Here is an 18853-nt window from a genome sequence, read left to right as displayed (position 1 = left end):
TGCTGTGGTGGTGCAAAGTCATGCTATGGTGGTGGTGATGCACTGGTGCTCAGGTGATGCTGCACTGGTGCTCTGATGGTGCTGAGTGATGCCGAGTTGGTGCTGTGCTGAGGTGATGCTGTACTGATGCTTTGGTGGCGCTGAACTGATGCAGAGGTTGTGCTGCAGTGATGCCCGAGTCTTGCTGCACTGGTCCTGGGGTGGTGTTAAGTGATATTAAGGCGGTGCTGAGGTGTTGGTGTGCTTTTGTGGAGGTGGCGCTGAGTCATACTGAAGTGGTGCTGAGGGATGCTGAGGTGTGCTGAGTGATGCTGTGCTATTGCTCAGGTGGTGCTGAGCGAACCTGTGCTGGTGTGGTGCTGCGCTGGTGCTAAGGTCGTGCTACACTGGTGCAGAGGTGGTGCTGAGTGATACTGAGGTGATGTTGAGGTGGTGGTGTGCTTATGTGGAAGTGGTGCTCAGGTGGTGCTGAGTATACTGACTTGGTACTGAATGATGCTGAGGTCGTGCTGAGTGATGCTTTGGTATTGCTGTGCTGGTGCTCAGGTGGTGCTGAGTGATGCTGAGTTCATGCTGCGCTGGTGTAGAGGTGATGCTGCACTAATGCTGAAGTGGTGCTGTGCTAATGCTAAAGTGGTGCTCTGTGCTGAGTTGCTGGTAAGTTGGTGCTGCTCTGGTGCTGAGGTGTTGCTGCACTGATGCTTTGGTAGACCTGTACTGGTGATGAGTTGGTGATGCACTGGTGGTGGTGCACTGATGCAGAGGTGGGGCTGTGCTGTGTTGGTGCTGTGGTGATGTTAAGTGATACCCAGGAGATGCTGTGCTGAAGCTGAATGATGGTGTGGTGGTGCTAAGTGATGTTGTGCTGATGCTGAGTGATGCTGTGGTAATTTTTAGTCATTCTGAGGTGGTGGTGCTGCTCTCGTCATCAGGTGGTGCTGAGCTGGTGCTCACATGGTGCAGAATGAAGCTGAATTGGTGTTGTGCTGTGCTGAGGGGATCCTGCCCTGAAGCTGAGGTGAGGCTGTGCTAGTGCTGAGGTGCTGCTGTGCTGATGCTGAGCTGGTTCTGCAGTGGCAGTGGTGCACTGATGAGGAGGTGGTGTGTGGCTGATGCAGAAGTGGTTCTGGCTGATGCTGAGCTGGTGCTGAGTGATGCTGTGGTGGTGCTGAGTGATTCTGCGGTTGTGCTGAAAGATGCTGTGGTGCTGCAGAGCCATGCTGAGGTGGAGGTGCTGTAATGATGCTCAGCTGGTGCTGAGCTTGTGCTCAGGTGGCGCTGAGTGATGCTGAGTTGCTGCTGTCCTGAGCAGATGCTGCGCTGATGCTCAGGTGGTGCTGCGCTGATGACAAGTTACTGCTGAGGTGGGGCGGTGCTAGTGGCGGTGCACTAATGTTGAGGTGATACTGCACGGGTGCTGAGGTGGTGCTGCGCTTATGTTGAGTTTGTGCATCAGTGGTGGTGGTGCCCTGATGAGGAGAGGTGATGCTGTGCTGATGCTGAGGTGATGCTGTTGTGGTGCTCAGGTGGTGCTGTGCTGACGCTGAGGCGGTGCTGCGCTGAAGCTGAGGTAGTGCTGCGCTGGTGCTGAGGTGGTGCTGCACTGGTGCGTGATACTGAGGATGTGGTGTGCTTGTGGGGGAAGTGGTGCTGAGTGATGCTCAGGTGGTGCTCAGTGATGCTTTGGTGGTGCTCAGGTGATGTTTTACTGTTGCTGAGGTGACGCTGAGTGGTGCTGAGTTGGTGCTGTGCTGGAGGTGATGCTGCACTTGTGCTGAGGTGGTGCTGCGCTGAAGTGGTGCTGCATTCGTGCTGAGTTGCTTCTGAGGTGGTGCTGCACTGGTTCTGGAGTGGTGCTGCGCTGATGCTGTGGTGGGGCTGTGCTGGTGCTGAGTTGGTGCTGCATTGGTGGTAGTGCACTGATGAGGAGGTGGTACTGTGCTGATGCTTCAGTGGTGCTGTGATGGTGTTGCATGATGCTGAGGAGATGCTGCATTGGTGCTGAGGTGGTACTGAGTGATGATGTAGTGGCGCTGAGTGATACTGTGCTGGTGATGCACTAATGCTGAGGTGGTGATGATGCACTGCCTTTAGAGATTTTACCAGCTGAAACCTGCTACTTAAAATTCCTGAACCTAATTTAAATCCTTAGTGTAGCACTATGGAATTTCTCTTCAGATCGAAACTGTATTTTCTATGTTTTGCATATAACAATTGGTAAATAATTTGTCTTTGTATTTGCTATTTTGTGATTTATGCCTTTGATTATATTTAATTATACTATCACAAGGTGATTATTGATTTATGTTTAATCTGAACGAATCGAATTTGTAATCTGCTAATAAACTTTCATGGTTTGCAAATCTACTACTTTCTGTCATCCTTGTTGGACAAATGTGTTTCACTGTCAATAATTTGTTGTTAAACTGTTAATATTATGCCTCAATTTGAGTAAAAGGTCTATCCATTTGAGTACAAATTGCATTTAAATTTGCACCAGGGATTTGTATGGTGCAAACCCCATCCCAGCTGCTTCAGTTGGTAGCAGAGAATGGTTCTCATTGAGGCATAGGGTGTTAGTATTTGCCCCAGGGACAGTTAGAATCTGCCCCAGCCCCATCTGTGTCGCAGAAGTTCCGTAGTCCGGTATGGAGAATCAGTGGTGTTTCAGCATTCCTGAAACATTTACAGTCTCATAGAAGTTATTTTATTTTAACAGGATTTGTAGATCATGCTTATCACACATGAGGTATCCAGGCAAAAGAGCCGATGAGTAGGCCGATCGGGCTCCTAGCTGAATAGCTAGGTCTTCAGTTTCTTGCTGAATTGAAGAAGGGATGGGGAGGTCTTAATCTGGTGTGGAAGATCGTTATAGGATTTGTCAGCATTGTAGGAAATCAAAGGTCCTCCTGACGGGCATGGTTTGTTGCCCACTAGGAAGAGTCCCATGAACAGCACTTGTTCCTGAAGATTAGGACTTTAGTTTTATTTGTGTTGAGCTTTAGGCAGTTCGGTTTTATCCAGTTTGCTATGTTGGACATGCTGGTGTTGAAGTTGGTCTTGGTAGTGAGGTTGCTGTCTGTGAGGAAGATGATAAGCTGGGTGTCATCTGCGTAAGATACAATGTTGATTCAGTGGGATCTTACAACATGGGCGAGTGGCGCCATGTAGACATTGAAGAGGGTAGGGCTCAGTAATGATCCTTGAGAGACTTTCCATATGGGGTTCTTGGGTTCACAGGTGTAGGGTGAGAGCCTGATTCTCTGGGTCATGTCGAAGAGAAATGAGGCCAGCCAGCACAGGGCGGGACCATGCATTCTGGAGTTGTGGACAGGGGGGCTGTGGAAGACGGTGTTGAAGCCTGAGGATACGTCAAGTAGAATGAGTGCTGCGTTTTCACCTGTGTCCATGGGGAAACATCTTTAACCACGATGTTTGCTCAACGACTTACCAGAACAACGGAGAGTGAACAACGAAGAGGGCTGAACCACGAACGTAACATCCACGAACGACGGAACAACGAAGGATGGAACCACGACTTTTAGAACACCGGAGTTGCACGTAGGATAATTTAGGAAAACGTATAAATGGGTAGATGGGGGGTGTGGGGGACTCCCCCCACAAATACGATTAAAAAAATATATATAGATAGAAATATAACGTGATGAATACATATGTAATAGTTAAGTTTAAAATATAGCTAAGGTTGTTAACATTTAAATTACCGGTTTATGTCAGGAGATGGCAGTGTTGCTTTGATTTTAACAATTGTAAATGCTTAAGAATCAAGAAAAGAATATGATCAGTGTGCTCGTTTTTGTAAACAGATATTACCAAATATTTTAGAAAAAAAAGGACTAAAATGAAAAAGTGTCATTAAAAATTATTTTTTCGTGGTTCAGGGAGTAGTGGTTTAAAATGTAGTGGCTAAGTAATGGTCGTAGTTTAGCCTTCGTTGTTCCAGAAGTCGTGGTTTAGGCAGTAGTTGTTAAGTCATACAATCGTGTCCATGATGGGCTGGATGGTATCATTTGCTATGACAAGAGGGGTTTTCATTGCTGTGGTTTTTGCAGAATCCAGACGGTGAGCTGTCTAGTAGGTGGTGTTGTTTCGATAGTTGGTGTTAGACCAGGGATCCCTTGTAGTGTAGTTCCTATATTCCCAATAGGCTCTGCGCATTGCAATAATATATCCTATAGATTTGACGTTGGCCTTAGGTCAACTAGGTCTCTATCGAATATACTAAACTTAATTGTGTGTGTGCCAGCTAACTCAGAGGTCACTAGAAACTTTCTCGAATACACAAGAAGGGATTAGTTTCTGACAAGTGCATAAACATGACAACTTTGTTTCCCAAGAATAAGAATATATCGATCTCTCTCAGAGTCGTGGAAACAATAGATAAGTATTTCACTCAGCCAATCGTGCATGCTTCGTTTCAACAGAGTTGCAGAGAAATAGAGAGACGGGCGTTTTTAAAAAAGGGTTTATTGAACAGTCTTCATTCTCATTCAAGAGAGGTGAACTGCTACAATCGTTATGCAGAATGCAAAGTATAATGTGTACAGCGTAAACAGTAATATGAAATAATACTGTAAGAGCATTGTATGGTTTCTAAGCCATAAACATACATACATAAATAACATAGACTAAAATACTCAACTGGTGCTTCTAAAATACACCTACCCCAATGTACCTAACCTAAGTCTAGTACCAAGGAAGAAGTAAGTATTGTTTAGCATAGGTTTAGTTCTTGCCAAGAATCTACTAAATGTTTCTCTAGGTTCTAATCAGCTCCATACCTTAGAAAAAATGAAGGAGGTCTGGTATCTCTTTCCCGCAAGGGGAACCGAAACACAAGGGGCTGGATTCTCGGCAGGAAAAAGGCAGCTTCCTGATCAGTGCGTCAGCTGGAGAGTCAGCCTCCTTCGGCACTTGCTGTAGCGAACTGCATCAGGCAAGTAGGTCTTCGAACTGCTCGGAACCACCATATCTTGCTATAGCAGGTGAAGGTATATTTATACCTTGAAGGTGCTTAGGAATGCCATAGTTTGACGTAAGGTCGGGCATATGAACGTCATAAATTAACCCCTAAGGAATAGATGTTCATTGTAAAACTAACTGAGTTATTGGAGAAATCAATACTCAAGCAAGGGGAAGTCCCCAATGGCTTACGCTGGTTTTCCAAGAAATCGTTGTGACGTTTGGTGAACGGATGGAAGTAGCCATGCCTGCATTTGGGTAGCATGGGCTATGCCTAAATAAGGGCTTGATTTCTATGCCTATATAAGGGCAACAAGAATTGTACCTATATAAGGGCATGAATCGGGAAAATGCAATCGGAGCCTAAAAAACCACACAACACCCTGGTTGGCTGAGGTAAGTACTTTAGGCCAAATAGGGACTTGCGGTTCCACGTCAGGAGAAGGAAGGTCACCTTCTGAGATAGCCCCAGCTCACCTCCTCTGTAGCTTGGCACGAGCAGCCAGGCTTATGTTCAATGCAAATGTGTAAAGTTTTTGCAACCACGCTCTTAGCAATCCAATGTCGAAACCATAAAAAACTCCATACGAGTTTTATAAAAACGAGTATAGATTTTATATAAAAAGATATACGATAAGACCATACAATATAAATCCAACATATGAGTATGTGTACTATTTCTCCTGGCTGGTTGTTAGGCCAGCCAGCCCTTGTAAATCCTGGCATTATTAATGAGCTTTTCTAAACATTCTCTTTTAATCCTAATACCATGTTATACAGTTCTTAATGCTAGAATCAGGCACTTTTGCAATGTAAAAATAATGCAATGCGTAACGCAACAATCAGGCACTATGCAATTTAAGAATAATGCAATGCGTAATACAACCACCAGTAATGTCGTTATGCAGAAATAAGGCAATGCGTAATACACTAATCAGGTAGTTCGTTATGCAGGAATAATGCAATGCGTAATACGCTAATCAGGTAAATCGTTATGCAGAAACAATGCAATGCGTCATACGATAATCAGGTAGTTTGTTCTGCAGAAATAATGCCATGCATCATACACTACTCAGGTAGTTTGTTATGCAGGAATAATGCAAAGCATAATACTCTAATCAGGTACTCCGTTATGCAGAAATACAATAAGGCGTAATACACTCCGGCACCGATCACTGTGCCTTAGGCGGTCTCTCTGCCACTCCTTCTGACTCGCAGTCAGCCTCTGTCGACAGTTGTCCCCAACACGGGTATGGTGTAATCAAAAAGTGCAGCTCCGCACTCCGGCCCTGGTACTGCCACTCCCTTGGCAATATGGGCCTCAATATGAACCGAAGCAGAGGCTCGCACTGCCGGAATGAGAGAGAGATGGAGAGCGTCTCCCTCCAAGCACACACCCCGCCCCAGGAGTCAACATACCTGGGGGGCCCGAACTCACTCTCCTCTCCGCGTCCAGTGGCTGAGCCTCCAATGCAATCTTTGTGAATTTGCAATTGCGGGCTCAGGATGGCAGCTCAACTCCTCCAGGGCTGCCAGTCCGGGCTGCTACTGCTACGAAGATCTAAGGCTGCCACAGGGCACAAGCACACAGCATCGCTGACACTCCCTTGAGCTTCGGGTGCACGATCACCAAGCACTTCACACAAAGGTCACCGGCTGCACGAAGATCACGTGTACAGCGTCACTGACACTCACTTTTTCACGGGTGCACGATAACAAGGCAATCCTCACAGAGGTCTTAAGTTGCACAGAGAACACGCACACAGCGTCAATGCGACTCACTTGGACTCCTGGTGCACGATAACAAGGCAATCCTCATGAAGGTCTCACGTTGCACAAAGAACCCGCACACAGCGTCAATGAGACTCACTTGGATTCTGGGTGTGCACGATAACAAGGCAATCCTCACGAAGGTCTCATGCTGCACAAAGCACACGCACACAGAGTCGATGAGACTCACTTCGATTTCGGTGCACACGATAACTGGACAATCCTCACAAAGGGTTCAGGCTGCAAATAGCACACATGCACAGCGTCGTTGATCCTGGCTTGGACTCCAAGTGCCCATGATCAAAGGGCACACCTTGCGAGGGTCTCAGGCTGCAACACATGCACACAGCGCTGCTAAAAGTCTCCTGGAAACTTTTGTGCTCCTGTGTTTCTGCAACAGGGAGCCAGCTCACCTCGGGCCCTTGGGGATAAGTTACTTCAGGACACAGCACAGCAAAGTCCTTTCAAGCAGGGGGACACCGCACACAGCAAAATCCCTTTAGCCTTTCCTTGGTTAAAACAGCAAACTGCGGGCCAGTCCCAAAACACAAAGCAAGGGTCAGTCCTTTCCTTCAGTCTCTTCAGTTGTTCCTTCCTTGACAAAGGTTCCTCTTGACCACGAAGTAGCTCCAGTCTTGTTCAATCTTTATCAAGCCATTCTCCAAAGTTCAGGGGCTTCGGCTCTCATAGTTATACCCCTCAATGGCTTAGAAGTCTTTGTGTTCAGGGGCACTGACCCCTGTTCAAATCAGTTCTGGGTGCCTCCCTGCCAGTGACACCTTCTTCCTTTGATTAGTGGGGGTCTGGATTGTCAATCGCTCAGCAGTAGATGGGACAATTGTTTCATAGCAGCAACCCAGGCCTCTTCACCTCTAGGGGCTTTTTCCCCCCTATACCACTCCAGATGCAGGTCAGCCTGTTGCTGTCTCACCTCCTCAACTGGGTCAAGACATTCCCCACATCCTATCGCTTTCAAATCCAGACAGTCAATCCACAACCAGGCAGAGACACACAGAAATGTTAAAGCACAAAAACCCAGTCACTTCTAAAAGAGTGGCTTCTAAACACACAATGCAAAAACCACCTTCATAAAAAGATGTGTTATTACATTGTGAGTTCAGGCATACTAAACTTCACCTCTCCATCTTAAGCCTTTGGGAAGATAGGCTGGAAAACATATAACACAGCCTTCCCATTCTGTCCTATGGGCAAGATGGCCTTTCAACAGTGAAAAACGAATTGGAGATGATTTCACTGTCAGGACACGGTACACACCTTGGTACATGTCCTACCTTTCACATGCTCTGAACCCTGCACAGGGGGTACCCTGGACCTACCATAGGGGGGTCTGATGTGCATAGAAAGGGAAGGGTAAGGTCTGGCAAGTGGGTGTACTTGTCAGAACAACATGGCTGTTTAACAAACTGCACGCAGGCACTGCAATGGCAGGCCTGAGTTCCCTCTTTAAGGCTATTTATGTGGGAGGCACAATTAGTGCTACAGGCCCACTAGTAGCGTTTGCATTACCAGCCCTGGCACACATAGTGCACTTTACTAGGGACTTTACTAGTAAGGCAAACATACCAATTATGGACAACCCTTTACCATTACACTTTATACAGGGAGCACTTGCACTTTGAGACTGTTGCAGTGGCAAAGTGTCCAAAGCACCTACGTTGGCAAAACAAAATCTATCACAGAGCCAAAAATAGAGGAGGTAGAGGCAAAAGTCAGGGGTAAGCATGCCAAGAAATTCCAGGTCTAACAGTTGGGGAGTTGTTTGTTGATAGCTTTCTCCACACCTTTTGATGGGAAGGACAGGAATGAGATGGGTCTGTAGTTCCTGAGCTCCTTTGGGTCTTGTAGTGGGGCTGAACCTTACATTCAAACAGTGTTAAGTTAGCATGAGCCTATTAGAAGTTTAAACACCATTTTACCTATCTGCTGTCTTTTGCACACAGCACACACTTTATTAATTGTTTAGAGTTTTGGCATAGTGTTTTGCTTCACATGATAATAACTTGTTTTCTACATTGCTAGACTTGCTTTGTAAGCCTAGTCTGTACAGTGAGTGCCGAGGTCTTCAAGGTTATTTCAACACTGTGGTTGTTGTTCGAACTGATCAGCGCACGTTCTAGACATAACACATATGCGGTTGCGGCCACCTCAAATACTGGCGCCTTCAATAATGCACTGTGTAGACATGATTGAAGACACTTGGAGAACATTTGTATGCTGAGAGCTTGTGCAGAACCCAATGTGATTCACTACTGCTAATCCTTGAGGTATGGGGTCGCCTATGCAAGAGACCTTCTGTAGTTATATAATAAGCAAGTCACAATAAGAGAGTCAGGGTATGCTACAGTCACTCTTCTACCCCAAACTAGATAATTGAAATAACAACAAAAGAGCGATGTGGTCGAGTTATGGACCGATTTAAAAGGACTGAGGTTTTCAATAACGAAATCGTGGTATAAGTCCTGTTTTCACCTCCTTTTAATCAATGCGAGTTGGACTCTTAATAAAATAGTTGATAGTCACAACTTGGCATTTTTTAATTCCTGCACATTTATCACATCTTTTTGGTTGGCACTATTCAACACACAACTAACCAGCTCCGCTGTAAACAGGCGTAGTAGCACACTGGGAGGACATTCGGTCCTTCCAGTGAGAACCCCATGATGAAGCATGTCACCACTATGTGGTGAGCGAGGGTTCTTTTACTACAAATTTGTGTGTTTGTTCACTCACTGGGTTTATATTCCTTTTTTAAGACATCATGATCGAGTTTATTTGATACTCGACCACATCGCTCTTTTGTTGTTATTTCAGTTATATAATAACCTACTAGCAAGGGAGGGTGAAATGTAGGTATATATTTAACCTGTTTCCATTTAGCATTATAACATGCTTTCTCCCTTTGTATTTTATGGAATAGTAACTATGCTGACAATCTTATTTCTTATCATATGTCTGCTTGTATTAGCTAAAATGCTGCACTTGAGATTAAGCATGGGCGTAAAATCTGTTCCGCTCGCGGAATTCGCGGATTTTCTGCAAATTTGCAAACCGCGAACTCTTGCGAATTTGCCGAAAATTCGGAAATTCGCACGAAGCGGATTTTTTTGCTTGGGGTCGTGCTTGACAAAGACAATACTGCGGCGCGCGGCATTCACTTACCGTCATTCAGCGTTTGAAGAGTTGTTTTTCTCCATGTTTACGTGTGCTGCGCCATTTTGGATCTTGCTGCGAGATCCCGCGGGAGTTTGTCGACCGCGATTACGTCATCGCGGCTTGCCACCATGCACAGCGAGAGTTTGTCAACGCGAGTACGTCATAAAGGCCCGTGATCACGCATCGCGGGAGTAAACACTTGCGAACACGTAGATGCGGCGGACAGCGACAATCTCGCGTTTGCGAAATTGCAAAATTTGCAATTCTGCACAAGAAATCCACCAGCAGGCAGCATAAACCTTCTGAAAATGATGATTTTTATCAGGTTGACATTTGCCTGCACTTTTTTTTGCAAGGAGTCCATTTTGGGGGGGGTGGGTGGAAGGGAGTGCCCCACAGTCTCCAACTTCCTGTTCCTGTCCAGCAGGCTCCTCCCAGTGCTTTGTTCATGTCCTGGTCACTTTGATTTGGATCTTGACCTGGAAGGATTACTTTTTGTGGATGCTGCTGGATATTTGGATTTGAGGCCTTTTTGACTTTCTTTGGATCACTTTTGGATTAGAAAATTCACAAGTAAGTTGATGTTGTTTGTTTAGGGCATTACAGATGCTGCAACTACAATTTTGGAACTTTTTCAGAACATTAAATAAAATATATTGTGGGTAGCCACAGTATCCAGTAGGACCAGGGTTAGTTATGAGAAATATGTCAAGGTTCGTGGAGGGGGAGTTTATGGTGCCTTTATCGATTTCTCCACAGCCTTTGATAAAGTGGATAGATCTTTGCTGTGGAGAAAGTTATTTGCATTAGGGATGCCTCCTATTCTCATTAATTTAGTTCGCGCCTTGCACTCAGACACTTGGTGTAGAGTGCTGATGGGTGGGGAAAGAGGGTTATCTAGAGTGATTTTTTACAGCAAATGGGTTAAAACAAGGTTGCCTATTGGCTCCTTTGTTGTTTTCCTTGTATATAGCTGATCTCCCTCAGGTTTTATCTGCAAGTAAAGCTATTGTTCCGTCCATGGGGGGTGCCCCAATTGCATATTTAATGTATGCAGACGACATACTGATTATGGACCTTACTCCAAAAGGTTTGAACAGTCGCCTGCATGCTCTATATAAATATGCGGAGGTGCATCATCTAAAGATAAACACTGCAAAAAGTAAAGTAATGTGCTTTATGGGTAGGAAAAAGTCAAAATATGCGAACTTTCACTGGTCTGTGGGGGGTCAAAGACTGGATGTAGTGCATTCTTATACTTTCCTCGGAAAAATAGTCACTAGCAATTTAAGTGAAAAAGCACATATAGCGAATAACACACGGAAAGCTATTGTCCAAGGGAAGAGTTTGATTTCACTTTATAAAGCCACTGGTAGAAGGCACTTTGCGACATTGCTGGAGGTATATCGAGAAAAAGTTCCTGCATCTCTACTTTATGGTATGGAAATAGTTGACATGAAAAGCTGGAGCTTTCTGAATGCAACGGAAGGCAAAATTCTGGTAGTCTAGCTTCTGTCAATACAGCAAGTTCAACTGCTTCCCTAAGACAGGAATATGGTTTACGCAGTTGCTAGGTTCAAGGCTTAGCGGGGATAGTGCGCTGGGTTTTTAACCTGGCAAAGGTAGATCCTGGCACTTTAAGGTATTTTATAAAAACTGAGTTATTGGGAAATCTTAATAAACATTCGCTAATTGTAAAGAATTTCAGAATTGCTGCTGATCTTCTGCAATTAGATGAATCAGTTTTATTTACTTCATCAGCGCATCAGCTGAAATCCACTCTAAAGTCGGCCTCTTGGGAATTAGGTTTTAGACTTGATAGGGAGGCTTGCATAGCAAAGAAAGGTATTTCTCCAGCCATTGACTCTTGCTTAATGAGGAAAGCCCAACCATATGTTCTTTGGAACCTCCCTCATGGAGTTCGGCGCTTACTGTTTTTATTAAGGCAGGATTTACTCCCTTTGAACTCCCTAATGTCCAGATGGTATGGTTCCTCATCTTTATGTGACTTCTGTAACATCAAAACTCAGGATATGCATCATGTTATTTTCGTATGTCCGGCCCTAATGGTGCATAGTTGCAAGTGGTTAAGACCAATTTGTCTCCAACTGAGTATTTTTTCAGCTACTGCTTTCCTTGATGCTATTCATAACCCTCCAAATGAAATGTTCTGTTTTAAATTGTATAACTTTTTTAAATGTTTCTTAGCGATATATTAGATGGTTACAAATGTCTATTCTTCTCTATATTGTAATTTTGATTATATGTCACTGTATTAAATCTGTTAATTCTTTTATGTGGATCTCATCTGAGTTCCGAAATCATAAATAAAATAAAAATATCAAAAATCAAAATTATGGGTGCATGATGCTGTCGTGTATTTCTATAGGTTCTGAATCGATCCCCCTATTCCTGTCCCTATTCTGGTTAAACTAACTATCAAGTTAACTAACAGTCAGCCCATGAGGCAAGAAATCCCCCATGATGCAGATACCGTTATCTGACGCAGTCACACTACGGCACAGGAACGTGTTATCTGATTAGGTCATAACGCTTGAGATCTAATTAGACAAGCGACATTCCTCCAGCCCCTGATAAGGCATACGACGTTCTCATAACAAATCAAACCTATGACAACCTGGATAATCCGTGCGGCCATTGTTTTGATTTCACAGAGAACTTTTGCAAAAGAATGTGCTAACGAGCAAGTCGTATGACATCTTTATTGACGTACCTATGTCCATCCTTACGTCAATCTCGGCACCTTTAAGGTATAAATATTGCCGACCTTGCCCTATGCAAACACACGCGTGGTGACAAGACGGAGCAGCCATACTTGCCGAAGCCGAGAGCAGAAGCAGACCCCGCTGGCAGCAGCCCCGCCTTCCTGACGCGCTGAGAGACGCGCTGCTATCTCAAGCCGAGAGACCCAGCACCAGCGCTTCCGGGTAGCCCTCGCAGGCAGCCTGGAATATCGAGACCAGAGAAAGAGATACCATTCCTCATTCATCCTAAATTCCAGGTACAGAACTGAATAACCCCTCACAGAGAATTCTTTAGTTATTCACTTGGCAAAACAAACTTAACTTAAACTGTAACTTTCTATTCCCGCCCACGCATTAGACTTAGGTCAGGTACACGGGGTAGGCGTATTTAGAAACACCAGTTGAGTACGTTTAGTCAAATGTATATGTGTATGTAAATATATTTTAATCATTTTAAACATCATATGGCTCAGAAACCATATCAATGTTTTTACAGTATTATTTTATACTATTGCTTTTAATGTATGCACTTTACTTAACTATAAGTATTGCAATAATATCGATCCATTTCTCATGTATGAGAAAAGAGACTGATCAATAAATAACACCTTTTATTGAACACGCCCGTCTCTTCCTTTTCTCTACATTCTGATGAGACTAAGAATGCACGTACTGACTGAGTAAAATAATTGCCTTGTGCTCACACGACTCTTGAGATTGACTCTTGATTAGGGGAGAGCAAAGTTGTCATGTTCTATGGTTGTCAGAAACTAAATCCCTTCTTGTCTAATCAGGGAAGTTAATCCTTCCTTGAACATTCGAGAAAGTTTCTAGCGAACTCTGAGCTTAGCTGGCAAACCCAAAAATTAAGTCTAGTATCGACAGTAGTAGACCTAGTTAACGTCTGGCCTAGGCCTTTACTGCTGTAGGTACTATTCCAATGCGCAGAGCCTATTGGGAAAATAGGAGCTACACTACATGGCGCCCAACGCGTTTGGAAAGGGCGATAAAACTAACGTAAGACATTTAGAGTAACTCAGTCGTGCTTTCTCACTCAGACCCCTTTTCCCAAATACTCCAAAGACGTCTGGAGTGGGTGAAAGGTTATATCCTCCAAAACCTCGCAGGAGGGAACTCCTATGTATGGTTCTTGGTATAGTCAACGTTGAAGGATAAAAAACAGTTCCAAAATATTGTACATCTAATCTCTGTTTCCATAAAGAAACCTGATCTGCAAATTAACATAATACCATCCTGTCAATAAAATGGAAGACAGTGATGAAGAAAGAGAGGCAGTTAGATTAGCAGCTGAAATAGCAGCAGCTGATACTACAGCACTCGGTGCAGACCCGGATATAATACTCATCCAGGTCGCCAAAAGAAGATCTATAACTCTAAAACTTATAGAAAATGGACTGACACCTAGAGGTGGCACAGTCATATTCGTAATTGAGGCACACGAATATCGGCAGACAGAGGTATACTATTCATGGATACATTTTCCAGCAGCAAATGCTGTAACAAAGTACTTCCACTATTACAAAGTAGAGGAACCTCCTGAAATATACACTCCCCTCGAGGAGGTGGAAGTACCACTCAAATTCCAAGAGCATTTGCTCTTATTTGATGGCGCCCTAAAACATAACAATCACATTACAAGGCTCGGTCCTTTAGGAAGACCAGGAGCAACGTGGCCGGTCTTAGCCGGATACACACCACATCCAGACATCGACGAGATGCCTGCACCACAACTGTTAATACAGCTAAAACAACTACTAAAAATTCACAGACAATTAGTTCAGTATGTAATGCGGACTTCAACAATTCAGCCAGCGATTAAATTTCCACAGCTGACCCCTCACCAGGGGAACACAAATAAAATTACACCACAGAACATCCAATCCTGCCTAGGTAAAGTTCCAGCTAAACGGGAACAAATACCATTCTGGTTGGCACAGAAAATCACCCAAATAGAGGCGGTGTTTCCTGACACCACCCCATTAGAAAAACACAGGATTCTGACTATATGTCTCTCAATGGGAATCGCACCACACATAGAGGACTGTGACACTTGGGGTACAGTCTTTGCTTCCATCTACACAAAAACGCACGGTGTTCCATCCATTTCGGTGATACCAGATGTGCTAAAACAAATTCAAGATGAATACGGTCCAGAACCTGCTTTAACTCTTGGTATGAAATTACTGAAAGACTTCAAGCAGGTCTCGGCTATATTACTAGCCAACATAAAAGGTGAAGCAGCAAACGTGGCGATCCGCCAAAGGTTAAAAGAGACAGATATAGCAGACCAACCAGCTGAAATAGCCAGAATCATAGAAAAATCCTATGAAGAACTAGGCAGAGATAGTCTAGGTGGAATACCAGTAAAACCGCAACTGACTACAAGTCCAGAAAAAATATTTTTTAATAATAATAATTCACTAAAAAAGAACTGGGATGGAAACAAACAATCCAATCCTAAGGAAAAGAAATTCCAGTCCAGAGGAAGGTCTCCTAGGCGAAGGGAAAAAGACATTGATACGCGTCCCTCTCAATCTTTTCAGAATTCCTCGCAGAAATCGGAAAGAAGAGGACGATCAGAAGAGCACGCCAAGTCCAAAGACAAGGAACCTGCTCAACTGAAAAAGAAATTACAATTCCCAAAAAAAAAGGTAGCCAGTATCAAGGTAGTTAACAATGCCGAGAATATTGAGGACACAACTGAAAAACGGAGAGTGGGCTCAGACAATGCTAGACAGCGCAGCAGAGGTGAGCATAGCTCGCAAAGTCCTTATGAATCATCTGGAGACAGTGGACACGAATGAATACCTTCAAGTGGAAACTGCAGATACCAGAGTTAGCAAGCCCCACAAGATATACGAGATAACATTACGTATAGAGGGAGATAAGACTAGGAAAATAAGGGGACTATTTTGGGATAATCTATCCAAAGGCTATGACATCCTTCTTGCTGAAAAAGACTGGCCACCAGAGTTTGTCAGGGAGTGCCCTCATGGCGAAGAAGTAATTATGCCTGCCTTCTCGAATCAAATACCGATTCATAAAAAATACACACTTGCTAGAAAGTGGGCAGTGGCCTTAGCACCTGCTTTATATAAAAATCATGCAGGATGGGATGAGGATTCTCCTCCTCACAAAATCCAATTAAAATCACAACCAACTGCACAAAGGCAGTACCCAATTAAGCAAGAAGCTAAAAAACAAGTAAATGAAATACTAGATCAGCTAGAATACCAGGGGGTGATTGAAACTTGCACCTCACAAATGAACAATCCTTTGTTTCCGGTCTCCAAACCAGACAATTCGTACCGTCTAGTTTTGGATTACCGACACCTTAACACATGTTGCAAAACCTTTGCAGTGCAAAACTCACACAGTGCTGCACTAATGAATAACATTGTGCGCAAAAAATACAAAACAACCTTGGACATCTCCAATGGATTCTTTTGTCAAAACATAGCACCAGAGAGCAGATATTTAACTGCATTCTCAGTAAATGGCACTCAAAAACAATTCTGTCGGTTAGCCCAGGGGTACAAGAACAGCCCGGGGTTATTCTCAGCGAGAGTAACAGAATTACTACAACTATATGATGATGAAGCATTATCTTATGTCGATGACATTTACTTAACAGATGATGACTTGGAGACTCACTTGAAAAGAGTGAACACCATAATACTTGGGTTCGCTGCAGAGGGTTACAAATTCAACTTCAAAAAATCCAGAATTGCCCATCTGAAAGTCCAATACGAAGGATATGAATTATCAAGTATAGCCTGGTTGACAATCTTCTAAAGAGCTAGAAGAATTAAAAAATCTAAAATATGAAAAAACGTATCCTCTGCCAATCGACATTCTGCCTCTACGACATTACGCCTGTGTAATCTATACAGACGGAAATGCTCAACCCTCCGTTTGGGGAGAACATGCATACAACCCCACATGTGAGATTAAAAAAGAAGTGTGGCGCGGAGGTATATTAAAACCTCTATTAACAAAATCACACTCAGTAGAAACTAATTCAGAACTACAAACTGAAATAATAGCATTAAAAATGGCGCTGGATAATGCGGATCGCGAATTCCCGACACTTATAGTGTCAGATTCATATTACTGCGTCAAATCATATAACAGCGATTTGCAGACATGGATTCAGAACGGTTACAAAGATGACACAGATGCACCAATAAAGCAGAGACTGCTCTGGGAACAAGTAGCTCTTTTGAAAAAAGAACTACCAAAGACTCACGTGACTCACTCACTGAGTCATCAACGTGATGGCGTTCACGTTGTAGGGAATTCATTGGCTGAAACAGCCGCAGCGGCAGCCACTAAATCGGCTCCCGTAGATCGAAAAAAGCGTACATTAAAATACATTGACGGTGAAACATGGCTGGCAGTGAGAACGTCATCAAAAGGCGACTGCTCGGCGTTACCGATCAACTATCCACTCAATTACACATACATAATCGATGCAAACTCCGTCCCTTTTGCTCGAATCCCTGGAGTGGGGGATAGAGTGATTCCAAACATGGACAGGAGGCACTTGTTAATCGCAGACGCACATATGGGTGAGGGTCTTGGACACCTCAAACTAAAAGATTCTCTGGAAGATTTACAATCACGGTACTGGTGGCCAGGCATGAGCCTACATCATACCATGTTTGTAAAAAACTGCCCAAACTGCAACAGAAATCGCAGTGGGGAGAGAAAAAATAAAATACGGTGGAATCTGACTGCAGATAACATCACCACTAAAAAGAATGGCTTGCGATTAACATATACAGGCTAGTTCCCACTTATAATGTAGATCCACAGCACTCGGCTGACGTCCGGACTGTTATACAAGATTTGCGAGTCTAAATGGCATATACGCTAAGAGCATGCTACGTTCGACCATCTTTGTCACTTAGGCAATCCAGCCTGGGAGGGAAACATGGCCAAATGAGCACAGCCCAGCGGGAATCTTCTCACTTCCTTCCTGAGGGTATGGGATGGTGTAAAGAAAAAACCAAGGCAGAAAGCAATCTATAATGGAAAGGATATTAGGTTCAGGAGCTGGGTGGGTCAAACATCTAATAAGTGTCCAACGTAGTCTAAATAACTTGCCAAGAAATTCTCTGAAGGGATTCAGTCCGTACGAATTATTATTCGGAACTAGGATGTTGATCTCTGACCTTGATAGTCAGACTTCAGTGGTAATAGAAAAAACCTTTGATGTCAAAGACCGTTTGGCTATTTTGCAGGACTTAAACAAAACAAGAAAAGACCTGAGCAACATACAGTTGAAACAACAGCCAACGACCACTGAAGAATCACCACCTGTCCCAGCAAGACCTGTCTGGATTCCAAAAGTCGGGGATCTAGTCAGGGAGAAGATCGCGGTAAAGAAGGAATTTGGGCCTTCTTACAGAAAAGCAGTTCCTGTCTTGTCTGTCAACGGGACAAGATCAGTTGTACTACCGCCACTTGCTGGAAAAAAGGAGAACCGAGTTGTATCCATCGACCTGGTAAAACCACAACATGTGGCCGATAACAAACAGTAGGCCAAGTGGACTCCCAATAAGTAGCAGAACACCAAGGTTTGCTACCAGTACAGAGGTCCTAACAAAGAGGCTCATCACATTCGAAACGCCTACAGAAGAACAACAAGGACTATGCAACAATGCAATAGAACTAAGACCTCTGAAAACCCAAATAAAGACATTTAGCAGAGACACACCAATCTACAATGAAGTACCAAGTGACAATGCAAGAAACAAAAATCCTGAACCAATTGGAACAATTGACAGAACTGCATCTGGTTACTTCATCAACTTCGATGATTCCTCTGAAGGCTTCAGTGAATCAAAGACACAGCCATCATCAAAATCCTTTAAAGACAACGCTAAGGAACTTTTGAAACAACTGAAAGAAACATATCTGGTTTCTCCATGGATTGAATTTTGGGTGGGTTTTGGTGCATTTATCCTCATACTTTGGCTCATCATGGTATTTACTTTGGGACGCTTCATTGAGGGAAAATATGCTAAAATGGACACAGCAAGTCAGAACATCACCTTGGTCCTTAAACCACACACATCTTCACACGTCGAGAAAAGAGAACTTTCTTCAGAACTTTCTTCAGCCAACTTCACAGC

Source organism: Lissotriton helveticus, chromosome 1_1 (assembly GCF_964261635.1).
Source record: "Lissotriton helveticus chromosome 1_1, aLisHel1.1, whole genome shotgun sequence".
Lineage (NCBI taxonomy): Eukaryota > Metazoa > Chordata > Amphibia > Caudata > Salamandridae > Lissotriton > Lissotriton helveticus.
This window is presented reverse-complemented; position numbering follows the sequence as displayed.